Below are 14,381 nucleotides of genomic sequence, written 5' to 3'. Positions count from 1 at the left end.
TAATTTTCAGCCATACATAATGTTTGTACTTGTCATCTTTCACAATTGGATCAAAGTCTTTCAATCCTTTCTTAACCATACATGCTACCCCTCCTTGCCCTCTTCGTTGCTTGAGATTCTTTGACCACATCAATGACTGTACATTGTAATCCTCCAAGCCTTTAACCCTTTGTGTATCATGCTCCCAAGTTTCAACAAGAAGTAAAACATCGGCTTTGCTTGTTAGTTTATCAATGCCAACCCCCACATTCCATGGGTATCCATTGCAATTCCAAAAGCATATTTTCAATTGTAAGTCAGCCTCATAGGTCGCGCATCCCTATTTGCTCGAGGAACTTACCTCCTCCTTGGGCACATTTTCTTCATGAGAGATCTCCTTGTTTTTCTTATTATTTTTCTCATATGCCTTGCGACGTATATTTTGTTGCTTCCATAGTGCGATCTTCACATACAAAACATTTTGTATCCCTCAAATAGATCCAACTATTATCAAGGATAATCTTTCATCCGGCATGGTGCATATAATTGGTCGTTCTCCCGAGCGAGGAGCTCCTTGTTTACCCACTCTATGTGCTTCATAGACCATAGCTCCGGACATGCCAAAGTGGATTTTGAAGAAATCTTCGATAACAATGGCAAGAGAAGGAGGCGTCTCTAACTTCTCTTCAATAATTCCATGAATAACAATGTTTTGGGAATGTCGCTCCCGTTCTTTTAACTTCTCCATATCCACATTCTCAACATTCTTTGTTTGAGCCATAGATTTCATGAGTGAGGAATTGGGAACCACATTGTTACCACATACATCAGCCCAAGACTTGTTTGTGCATACAATTTGCATGTCACATACATCCCGGCTCATGGTGTCAAATTTCTCCTCTTTCAATACATGGTGATGCTTTACTTTGCTCATGCGCTCCTTCAAAGTATTCAAGTCCACAAGAGAGCATTTACATTCCTTGACTTTCTCTTCAAGTTGCATCAAACGTGTTGTTGCATCTCAAGTGTCTTCTTGAGATTCTCATTATCAACCACAAGTACCCTTAGCGTACCATTCTCATTGCAAGTGCCCGGAAGCTTTTGCCTTGTTTGTTTACGGTCTCTTGCAACAATACCAAGTATGCCACGATCATAGTTTCCGATGTCATTGGTTGAGTGGTTGTGTTGCTATCTCCACACTTAGGAGATATTGGATCATTTTCCACAATGGTTGTGGACCTTGCTGAAGAAGAAGAATCCTTGCGAGTGCCAGAAGACATTGTATGTAAAATAAGAAATGAGAGTTTACTTTCCTGAAACCTGTTCACTTCAGAAATACTGCTACAAAAAGACCTTTCATAACTTTAATTTTGTTTTTTGGTCTTTACATCAATGCGTAGAGGGAGTTGTGCTCTTTGATTGAGGCTATAGATCACCCAAATCGGAGTTCGGATGAAGAAGTTATGATCAAAAGAATGAACTACTGTCTACTAGGTCAAAAAAAATGGTTGCTCTAGAGAGAGAGAGAGAGAGAGAGAGAGAGAGAGAGAGAGAGAGAGAGAGAGAGATCCTTTTCACAATTTACATCTCTTGAGTTGAGGTGCCTTGTATGATTAGGTTAAGGGTTATTCATGTTAGTAGGTTAGTAACTTGAAAGAAGAAAATGACTAAGTATGCATACAAAGTGCATCACATGGGAGTGTAAAATGGTAAATTATTTGAGAGGTATGAGAAATCTATGGAGTGTATAAAGTGGTGTCATGTCCCTCCACTTCCACAATAAGAAACAAGGATAAAAGATGAACATCTTACTTGATTGAAGTGAAATGATGTCAATTATGCAGTGATGGGACACGATGACACATGTCAGAATATCAATATAGGTGTGCAAGCCCAAGTGTAGGGATCTAATGATCATCAAAGGAGGATTATATGATAAATTCCTCTCAAAACATGCAAGGCAAGTTGGGAAGTAAAAGGTCATGTGGTCATTGGTAAAAAGGAAAGTGGGTGAGAGACTACATGTACTGTATGAGGAGGGCTGAAAACCTAGTTTGTAAGTTTTTTACAAAAGTCAGTTTTTATGAAAACAGCCAACCACGAGCTAGGATAAACACCATTTTGAGCATTTTTGCGTCTCATGCACATAGGCCAATTCTGCATCGATTGGGAGAGAAAGAAGTTTCATACTCTATTGTTTTTCAAGAAGTTGCAAGAAGAAACAAGAGAGGAGGAAGGGAAAAGGAAAACCAAAGGAAGCAGAGATGTGCTCTTTCTTTCTCTCTTCCTATGTGTAAGCTTCCATAGCTCTAAGCTCTATCTCTCTAACCATATTTCTTAAGCTTTCATAGCTCCCGAGCTCTCCATTATCCTAAGATCTTGATATATCTCTCTCTCTCTCTTCTAAAGCCTAAACGATTGTAGCCGTATTAATCAAGCCATATATCCCTCATACTAAAGCTTCATGAGCTCTAATCTCTCTGATATCCATTAAGCTCATATAGTTAATCTCTCTCTCTCTCTCTCTCTCTCTCTCTCTCTCTCTCTCTCTCTCTCTCTCTCTCTCTCTCTCTCCTCCGGACGGCTTTGAAGAGCAAAGTAGGAATCAAGGGCAAGCTCAAAGGCATGAAAAGGAGAGAAGAGGGAACGGTTTTTTAAAAGGTTCTCTCTTTTTCTCTTAAGGATTCGACAAAGGAGCAAGAGGGAAAGAGCTTGGAAGAAATCAAAAGGAGGAAGCAAGCAGAAGGGAAGGCATATTTCAAGGAGGAGCATTACGGGCAAAGTTCGAGAATTCTTTGCTAGGGGCATAGGCAACATTTTGTCAACAAGGTAGGATTCTGATGAGAATAGCTGCAAAGGGATGGATTTTAGTGCTTGGATTATGGCCAACCTGTGATCATTACGAGCTTAGGTGCATGCCACCAATGATGGCTTGATCATGTGATAGGAAAGAACCAAATTTATGGTTGGAGGGCTTAGGCAATGGATATTCATCATGTTTGGGTGCTAGTGTTACCTAGGGTGTTTTTTACAGCTTTTGGTGATTATTGAGGGTTGATTTTGACCACACTTTGTACATGATTTGGGATATTTAAAGAATTCAAGGTTGGGTTAATTTTTTGTTTCACTCTCTCTCTCTCTCTCTCTCTCTCTCTCTCTCTCTCTCTCTCTCTCTCTCTCTCTCTCTCTCTCTCTCTCTCTCTCTCTCTCTCTCTCTCTCTCTCTCTCTCTCCGTGGGCGAGGGCAGCCCTGTGGGGGGGCGTCAAGTACATCCCTGCCCCTCACCGAGCCCACATCACCAACAACCTGCCCCTCGACACACTCAGTGCTGCCTGTAGTTCTACTGCAGCCTGCCCGACACACTCAGTGTTTGCAGTTCAACGTTTGCAGTTTACAACTATCTCGCCTATGCCTGCCCCTGTCTCGGCACAGTCAGATCCGTTCCACCGTGAGCACATTCTCAAGGCTTTTGAGGTGCACGCCATTGAGCCGCTCAACACATTTCACTGGTTTTGTCATTTTGGCAAGCCTATAGGAGGCGGTTCACACAATGAAGCGATTGACTGCGGACGGGTTTCTTGACGTGACGCCATGTCCACCCCTGGCACACCAGCTCCCCGTCCACAAAAGACCTTTCTTGCCGTGGCAGACGCACCCAAGAAGGATTGTGTTGCCCATCAAGAAGCATGGATCTCGACCCTTGAGGCCCAAATCCATGAGCTCATGGCAAAAAATGTGGCTCTCAAGCTACGCTTGCAGAAGCTTGAGAACGCGCAAGAAATAGAAAGTCAGCTCTTCTTGCGAAATCACGAGAAGTTGAAGCCTCCCTTATCGAGTCTATCACATTGGTCCAAAAAGAAGTATATGAATTTACACATGGCATCACAAAGAGGATCGACACTGAGCTACAAACAGCCCTTACGTAACGTCAGTTGCGGGAAACCCTCAGCCTTAAGGTTAGGATTGGGGGGCTCCCATCACCTTGGTGTACCGACGAGGACACTCTTGAAGAAGCAATCATCAAGCTTAATGAAATACTTCAACCAGTCAACATAAAGTCCAATGCAGTCTCTTGGATCAATGACACAAATAGGCGCCTGCCACCCGGGCAATGCACCCTTACCCTCAAGGACAAAGAGGAGCGTCTGAAGCTTTTATGCCAATCACGCTTCCTCAAGGGAACAAAGTTCTGGATTGTTGAGGAACTGAAAACACATCAACTCAAACTCAAAGGGAGCGAGCTCAAGAAGATGCACGATGCCCGCAAACAAGGCAAATGGGCAGTCTATTGAGATGGATGAGCTATCATCCAATATTCCGAACTTCTAAGAAGACCGCACCACATTTGGCTAAAGATACCCCTTAGGTTTCTCTCTCTCATTTTACCCCTCCTTTTCTTGTTTTATGTTAGTCTCCCCCAAAAGCTAGAATTTCTAGAATATACTTCACCCAATTGAGTTGTATCAATCATATGATGAGCCACTTTGTAATGTTTTTCATTTGGTCCCATAGGTCATATCTGGCCTCCAAGGACGATAATCAATCTCCTCTCTCTCTCTCTCTCTCTCTCTCTCTCTCTCTCTCTCTCTCTCTCTCTCTCTCTCTCTCTCTCTCTCTCTCTCTCTCTCTCTCTCTCTCTCTCTCTGTGTGTGTGTGTGCCAAAAGCTCGGCAACTAAAATTCGAGTTTGGGTTCAAATTATTGGGCTCATAATTATCTACCAACCTTATAAAGCTTGAGTTATTGAATGGGAAATATTTGGACTGATGGTCAGGATCAAGGAAAGTGTAGCAAAGATGATCTCGTCTGGCCTTCGTACGCAATAAGTTCTCCTTTATTTGTTGTGAGTTTACAGATCTTTGCTCATCTTTAGGACAAAGTTGCTTTGGTTTCACGAACATTAGATAATTTGAGTTCAATTGGTTTACCCGCATCAAGAACATCTGGAAAATTGTAAGGCAAAGAATTTGAAGTCTAGTCTTCATAGGATGGTGCAACCTTGACACGAATTGTTCTACTTTGAATGCTTGAGTCATTCCCATTTGAGCATACTTGACAAGGGTCAAGAAATATTGATATTATGACTCCAGGTCTCTGGTTCCTTGAGTACCATCAAGAAACTCATTCATGCAATCGGAATGATATACCTTTTTTAATAGTTCTTCTTTAGCTCAGTCTTAAGATAATCCCAAGTTGCTGCATTAAGGTTGATATTATTTTTAGTACAATGGTCTCTCCACCAACGGTTGGCTGTCTTTTTTTATTTGAATTTAGCAATAATACCCTTGTTCTCTACAGACGAGTGAGCTAAATCAAATTAATAATATGTACGCTCAATCCAATCCTCAAGAAATTTGCCCATATCTTTGCCTTCCCCGCTAAAATTCCCAAGTTGAGACTTGTGGAGCATAGCTGCTGCAATGTCTTGATCAATGGTCATTGATTGAGGCGCAATTGGGACAAGGGCATTTTCAACCACTGCATTTCCTCAAGGAGGCATGTTTACCTACTGGACCATATCAACCAAGATTACTCTGAGTACAATACGTCCTATCCTCTCTTAAAGTCTCTCTTAGTAAAAATAAACATTGCCTTTCTAAGGCCATTAATAATATCTAATGGTTCTAACATAGTGTACCCTATGGTAATTGTTATGAATTCCTTCAACCACTAGATCATAGTCATCCCATTCTATGAGTATGTCTGGTGGGCTATTCCATTGATCTCTCAAAATTGTAGGTGCAAACATCGCTTTATTTTCATGCGAATCATAGCACTCGTGTGAGTGAGCGGTTTGTCACATGCACCTACATGTTTCTATAGACCATAGCATTCTTATAGCTACAATAGTCATCGGAGGAAGAAATGTTTTGAGGAAACTCGTCAAGTGTCTCCCGTCCATTTGTACTATGTGTACTGGAAAAATATGCTAAGCACTAGGGTCTTTGGGTTAAGATAAGAACGTATCCTTGCACTTGGACATCACCTTCCTCCTTGACCCAAATCTGTGAGCCGACCATGTACCTAGTAGGTACTTGGGTTCAATGTTTTGGTTGGACATTGACATACAATTCCCATGCTACCTAGGAGTTCGGAACGAGATAATCTCTAGTCCCCTTTGAAGTTTGAATGACGGTTAAGGAGATCCATCCAAAAACAAGACAAGGAGAGAAAAGGCTTAGCATACAATACCAAAATTGAGTCTACGCTCTCTCTACATCAAAATTTTAGTTTTACGGGTTCTTACAACATTATGCATGTTTTGGAGCTAACTCTCTAAATACCCTTTCATTACTAAAAATTCTCTTAGACCTCTCATATGACAGTGTGGTCTATAGTTATCTTCTAGTCTTTTCTTCCCTATGATGATAGTAAGTGCTTCAAACTTCTTGGCAACTTTGGAATTCTAAGCATCTATGAGCACATTTTCAAGTAATAGAACATATCCCCTAGGCCTAGCTACATCCTAAGTTGGAGTAGAATGAGGTTGGAAAACCAATCCTTTGGGCTATCGTCAATGTAGATAAAGAATTGGCAAAAAGGTTCTTGGTTACAAGTGAAGTAACCGCGGTCAACACTCTTCCAACAAGTCATAGTTCCTAGTGTTGCCAAGACTTTGATCATGATTTCAAGGCAAAAGAGTTCCCTTGCATCCCTCGTTAACCATGTCACTATATTGCTGACCACTATGGCCAAAACTTTGTTTCCCTTTGCTGAATAATTCAGACGTCACCTTAAAATTCATTATTAAGTATAATATAAACATTCAAAGAAATCCTTAATACACTTGTATGACAGTCCAATCAATTCATTGTAGCCCAATACCGTGTAAATCCACAGAAGAAAACAATTCAAGCAGGTGTCACCAATCAATGACATCGATAAATGCATCATGAATACAATATTCTTTCTTAAACATGCATGAATGCATGCATGATGCATGAATAACCAAGGACTAACCCGACTAATATCATGCTTCAAGCTATCCTTATAATCTTAGGCTCTGATACCAAGTGAAGGATACCCCTTTCTAGGGGTCTATATGAAAAATATACAATTTACACTTTTATATAATTTGAATATACATCAGAGTTGTCAAAGCGTTTGTATAGGGGAGGAGTTCTCAGTGCCCGACCTAGTATGGAGTTTTAACCATGAGCCACCCTGTATCTAGAGGCACTTAGCCACTAGTGCTCCCTTTGAATGGGTGGTATGAATGAAAGAGTACTCAAGAAAATGTCCAAGTGGAGGGTGAATATATGTGTACACCGCATTGCAAGAATAGAGAGAGAGAGAGAGAGAGAGAGAGAGAGAGAGAGAGAGAGAGAGAGAGAGAGAGAGAGAGAGAGAGAGAGAGATTTTTATCGTCCTTGGAGGTCAAATATGACCTACAAGACCAAAGTTACATGTGATGTAGTATGTGTGTGGCTGATGAGTGACTCTCAAGGTTCGAAAATTGTGGTGACGAGAGTCTTAAATGGAGAGCCCACAATGTGGTTGAGAGACGAAATTGTGTAGGTCTAAGTCATCGCTCAAAGTGTGAGGGAAGTAAGTTCGGTTGTGACCAAAAGCTGAGCACTCTAGTAGTGTGTGGCACTCAGACTCTTGAATGTGCGGTGAGCCTAATGTGCACAATCGATTGACTCTTCTTCATTGCTCCAATTCCTTGTCTCGCATTGAAGGGAGTGGGATCTAAGCCGAATGGCTTTGATAGTGTGTATCACTGGCAAGGGGATAGACCCAATCATGTAAGGGTGAGTACGATTTCCTCTTTAAGCGAAGAACATGGTTTTGTAGTTGGGGGCAATATGGGTGGTGTAATGTATGAAGTGTCACCCACCGGATTCCTCCCAAGCCGTTATATATTGGCATTGTAGAAAAGCTTCATTCACTTGGGAGTCAATTGAGGCATCATATAGCAAGTGTAATGCATCCCATCTCCCAATCGACTTCTTTATGGCTTGCATCCATCCCGTGCTCAAGATCTTGCTTTTATGTGTCTTTTGAAATTTTTTTCTTGCTTCGAGTGTAATTGTAGGAAGTCAACGTGAAGGGTTTTGATGCATCTTTATCATGTACTCCACAACCCTTTCCATGCCCATAACTTGAATTGGAAGACATCCTGACTCAAGAAGTAGGAGCATATATGGTGTGTGTGTGTGTCTTAACTTGGAGAAAGTCTGTAAGAAAATTCTTCTGGGCATTCTCAAACTCTTTCCAAGTAGACTTTGAGATGATCCCGCCCCACACTTCAATTCCATAAAGAAGAATCGGTGTCACCAATGTGTCAAAAAGGTACTTCTTGAGAGCCCAACATCTGATGTTTTCCCCGTTACACATGTTATCAAATGCATAGTATGCTCTCTTGCCCGCTTCCAAATGATGCATAACACATTAATAATACTCGTGATTGGCTGAAACCTCAAGGCCAAGGTACTTAAAGCTCTCAACAACATCAAATATCTCATTGTTGTACACAATGTATGGCTTCTTCTTATGGTTGGTTTTCACAAACATTAATGACTAGATGAGTCTATGATAGCTACGGTTGGAAGTCTGCTGGGGGAGAGGTGGCAAGTCAAATCGAACTTGGTCAAAGCTAGAACTACTGCCCTAGGAAAGGAGAAGATTGAAGAGCAATAAAAAATTTCATCAACCACGAGATGAAAGAAGATAGTGCAATGGCATTGCAAAGACAACCAGCTGGAAGATCTCAGCTGGAAGAGAGATCTTCCAGCTGAGATAGCAATTCTGGTTACGAGTAAGATGAAATATACATTAAGGTATGTGAAAGGATACAAAAGCTCACAATGGAGCTAAATGATATTAGAAGAACCTTACCAGAACCTGCAAAGTTTATCAAGAAAGCAGATACTAAAGCCAAAGCAGTAGATTTAGTAGCCATCAGAGATGATGAGGTTCTTGTCATTCAAGTGGACTACAAGCTTAGAAAGCAATGGGAAGCATTTTCAGGGGTCATATTAGATTGTGGGGCTAGAGTCAACATTCTTTAAGAACATGTGAGACAAAAATTGGGGATTCAGGACCTCAAGCAAACACCATTTAGAAATTGAATGGCTGATCATAGGGTAGTCCAAGCTAGTAGCTTAAATGAAAATATGCAGATAAGAGTTGGCAAGGAGAAATTCAAAATAGGTTTCTTAGTATTAGACATATAGGGAGCATATGGAATGCTTCTGGGTAGACCATGGCTCAGAACACTTGGAGCCATACATGATTATGCCAATCAAGCATTATCTATTCAGGGGCCCAACAAAAGGATTCATACCAAAATTAATAACACAAGAAGATGAAAAAAGGCACTCATACCAAAAGAGCTGTACAAGAAGTATGGTAGCAAGAAGAGCAAGAAAATGCTTTCATCAATGAATTTTTTTCCACTTGTAGAGATTGACTTAAGTGTCATTCCGATGGATAAGGAATAAGCAGAAAGGAAAAGGTGGTAGTACCCTAATTTGTTTACATAATCAAATATTGGTGAAAGAATAATCCAGATTAATGGGCGAATACCAAATCACACGAATCAAGAGAAGGAAAAGAAATGCAGGGTATAGCTGGTGAGCCAATACAAAGAATCCAGCTTAAGCTGCTGAGAGGATAGGGATGGAACCTGGATTTGCAGAGCTAGGTGATCCATTCAATGAGTATGCAACTAGAATTCAAACTAAGGAAGAAGCAGAGTCATTGGCCGGATGAAAAGGAGGTGGTCTAAACTGGCTACTTCTAGATGATCAGAAGGTTGAAGAGTGGAATCTCGGCATAGATGAAAACCTCAGAATGGTGAAAATCAACAAACATATTAGCACTAAAACCATTCCTAGTGCCTCACGCTTTGTTGTGGAATAACCTTCTTCAATTATATTGAATCATGACTAGCAAAGTAGACTAGGTAGTCTTTCTTGCCACAAGGTTGGGCCAATATTTCCCCCATTACCATTCTAGATGCATGTACATGAACATGGAAAATCACATCCCAGTCTGGTTAATAAAGTATTGCCTTCCTATTGATCGCTCCTTTCAGAGACTGGAAACTTGCTTCACATTTTGGGGTCCAGATAAACGTTTTTCTATTATGAGACAATCTATATAGACGAAGTGCCTTTGCTGCAAACGTATGAATAAATCTTCTAGAGAAATTGACGTAGCCCAAGAATTAGCTTATTTCAAATACAGTTGTTGGTGCTCTAGCCTACTAAGCACACTTAACCTTGTCTTTTGCCATCTCCATACCATTTCTAGAGATAAGATATCCTAGTTGTTGGCCTTTCCATACCATAATCATTGACTTAAACGAGTTCAAGTATATTGTCTTCTCTTTGCATCTTTCAAAAACCATTTCCAAGAATAATAGATGCATTTCTTTCATTGAGAAGATTGTGAAGTCATCCATGAAAATAGCCAAAAATTTATGCAAGAACTCATTGAAGATCTCCATTATGCATCTTTGAAAGATTGATGGAGTATTAAATAACCCAAATGGCATTACCAAATACATAAACTCTTTCCATTCAGTAATGAAAGTTGTTTTTTGCTCAATATTCTAGTGCAAACTTTAGCTGATTGTAGCCAGTACAACCATCCATAAAACTATACATTTCATGGGTATCAATCTCATCTAGCAACATATTAAAGAATGAAAGTGGGAATGGATATTTAATGGTTTGAGCATTGAGCTTTTGGTAGTCCACACATACTTGCAACTTCCCATTCTTCTATGAAAACACTACAATTGGAAACAACCAATCACTACTTACTACTTTAGTAATAAATTCTGCTTTCAACATATTTTCTTCATACCTTCTTGGCATAATTGGGATTCATTCTATACCTATGCAATCTCACCGGTCTGGCATTTGGTTTCAGCAGTATCCAATGTTGACACAATTTTGTATCTACTCCCTTCAAATCATCGTGTTCCCATGCAAATGCCTCTTTGTATTTCTAAAATAAAGAATTAGCTTTTTCCTTAATCTCTAACTTTTTCAAAACTCAGAAGTGTAAGGACAATATCTAGAATGACAGAGGATGTATATGATTTCCTTTAGTATGGGGAATTTCAAAAGACTGCTCCCAAGCAAATAAAAAGGTAGTGATTTAGAAAAGTATGAAGTTCACCATCAAGGGGGGAGCCTTGGATAGACTAGGCATTGATGAGGTTCTTCAAAGGTGTGTGCCTATGCAAGGAAGAATGCAGGTAATTATAGAAGCTCATAGTGGGAGCTCTGGAGGACATTTCTCCACTGACATCACTTACAAGAAAATTCTACAAGCTGGAATATGGTGGCAAACCATGATGGCCAATGTTAGAGATTTATGTAAAATTTGTGATATTTGTTAGAGGATGGAAATATCCACAACAACATATATGACTCCTTTGACACCAATTCATCCATTGGGAGTATTCATGAAATGGGGGCTGGATTTTTTATGGGGCCATTCAAGAAGGTCACATCCAAAAAGAATAAGTAATTTTGATGGCCACTTGCTATCTTGCTTCTCCAACTACACACACTCTCTACTACAAGCATGCACACATGGAAATTCCTAGGGAACCTACACGCTGTATTCTACTCTACACAAACACATGCTTGAAGACGAGTCCCTAGGATGCATAGGCAAGCAAGCAAGCATGCTAGTGCTTTGACTACCCTAGCAACACACACAAACATAGCATTACTTAGTTAAGAAAGTGACTAGTGAAAAGCAATAAGAAGAAGACAACTCCATAGCCAATGCTCTCCCAAGGCACTCTTCTCTATTAGCTAAAAATGAGATGTTTACATTTTACAAGTTACCCTTTATCCTAAGAGTTTACATTGGCAATGCCTAGGTGCCAAGGCTTTTAGATCTAATCCAAATAAAATTAATTATCTAGTCCATTTGTGTGTATGTGGGTTGGGTGGTGTAGTTGAGAGCAGTGAGATTCCTGATTATGGTTTAGTTGGCCTTCCACACTGTTGTATGTGGGGGATGGTATCAGCTTGAAAAGCTATAGAGATTGCCTTTGTGCGCCTAAGGTAGTGTTGCATGCACTTTATAGGTGGTGTGATTCGCTCCCATAACAGTTGCCATCATTGACAGCAGGTAAAGAGCGTTTATTTTAAAACTTTTTTGGTATGAAGTGGGCGCCCTAAGGGTGCCCTAAGGCCACCCTAGGGGATTTCCCCATAACACGAGTATAGCAGTCACCACCGCATGCATTGGCCATGCATGGCCATGCATGGACTGCAAGGCACACCAGCTTGCAGGCTGCGATAAAAGCATGCAGAGAATGTAAAGTGCAAAAAATCGAGAGTGTCCAATTTGTCGCAAGCAGAAGAGCTTGGGTAAGGCCGCCTTGGCATGGCTGAAATCAGCGAAGTTCATGGATTCAAAATTGCAAACAAGCATGCAAATGTCAAGGATTGAGAGAAGGGAGCATGCATTGGTCATGCATGGTATGTAAAGGAAACAACTCAAAATACCACCATCTATCAAGGAGGAATATGTCCATCAAGCAATCCCAAACCCATGTTGATGCAAGGCATGGTACTGGTAGAAAATCATGAGGCACAGAAAAATGGAAAAACCATATATATATATGATGTACATGGGGAGTTTTGTTACTCACGGATGATCGATCTCAATTTTATTGGAGCACGACTATGCGAAGATGGTGCATGTCCTCAGGGACGCATGCACGGGCCGTGCAAAGCACAATATATAATCGGCAAAGATCCGAGATCGAGGGCAAAGTGTCTCCATAAGTGCAAACAAGAGTCGACATGATTGGCAAGAAGCACTTAAAGCTCGATAGCAAGGCTATATTGGCAAGCCTACAGGTGTTGAGGACCGCGAGAAGGCAGCATGCACTGGTCATGCACGGCATGCATTGGTCATGCACTGGCACGCGAAGACCATTACATCGCAAGCCAAATTGGATTAAACAAGAAGTGCAAGGCATTTAACAAAATCATGCAAGGCGTGCTCAAATGGAACCAAGCCAGTACGGCAAGGAAAGGCGATGCGAGTACTTTAGAAGTTAAGCAATAGTTTTCTTTTGTTTGACTAATTTTTCAAAATAGGATGCATAGCCCTATCATGCAACAAAGATGAGTGCACTCCAAGCACAAGCACGGCTTGTGACAGTTATCATACACATTAAAATTTTTTTGCATATATTATTGGCAAGGACCAATGATCAGTTTGCATACCCAAATCAAGCACAACTTGATTACAAACCGCCTCTCTAGCATCTCAAGGAGATTGGCATGGCCGGCTGCTAGACTTGATATTACCACAAGAGGCAACTTCTCTGAAGGCAAGGTGCAGTATGGAGTTTTTTTAAAATCGATCGCATAAGACGTGCAATTGCTATGAGTTGCAATCAAGACGAAAAAGTCCCCGAACCACTTGTTCCAACTTGAGAAGCCGGCATAGGTTTCCCTATGTTGCATTTTAGATTTACATTTTTGCTAGGATATGGTTCCTAGGAAAACTTTTGTAGCAGTTTTGTCAACCGAGACAAATCTATAAGGTCAAGGACAACCATAATCAAGCCAAGCAGGTCTGAGGTATATACTTTGCAAGTTTTTTTTTTCTTTTCAATACGTGGTACAATTCGACAAGGTTGATTATCTGTGAATGCTCGACAAGGTAGACTTTCTTTTTCTATAACATTGTAATGTGGAAAAAATTGTTAGCTATGAGCACTAGAACTCCATGAGTACTTATGTGAAGCAAGGCTTCCCTTCCGGCATTTGGCATCGTGGTTTCCAAAGTTTGGAATATGCTATTAGTATCGAACTTGGGAAAACTTGCCAAGATGTCTGCAAGTTTTTACAAAACAAGAGGGTGTATATGATACATACTCTAACTCACTCGAGCAGTACGTATGGATATGAGCCAAATTTGAGCGAGCTTCTTACTTATGAATTACTAAAAACCTACTTACAAACGGGTGACAAGGTTAGTAAATTTCAAGTTATGCTTGTTTCTTCTGTAATTTAACCTTTTATTTGAAAAAGATATCTCAACTATACAAAGAAAAGTGCTTTGTCAAATTTCATGCGAAGCAAGGCTTCTCTCATGTGCCAAGTTATCATCGATTGACTTCATATCACAGCGACAATGGCACGCATATTTGGCACTATGTGGATATAAGCTCACAATTTATGCAACGACTCACTGTGATGTATCCATGCCAGTACATTTGTGCAAGGCACATATACCAGAGGCTCACATGGTTGAGACTTTCATTGAAGCCAAGGGCTTATTATTCTATTTTTTGATATGTATGCATGGCATACTAGTACGATGGATGTACAACACCCATCATTGTATATGCCTCCACTATAGCACTAGCTACTCTGTCAAGGACAAGGTCAGTTATTGATTTCTTAA

This window comes from Adiantum capillus-veneris, chromosome 16 (genome assembly GCF_014529385.1).
Source record: "Adiantum capillus-veneris isolate H3 chromosome 16, ASM1452938v2, whole genome shotgun sequence".
Classification (NCBI taxonomy): Eukaryota; Viridiplantae; Streptophyta; class Polypodiopsida; order Polypodiales; family Pteridaceae; genus Adiantum; species Adiantum capillus-veneris.
The sequence above is the reverse complement of the archived record's forward strand: the minus strand, read 5'-3'. Positions refer to the sequence as shown.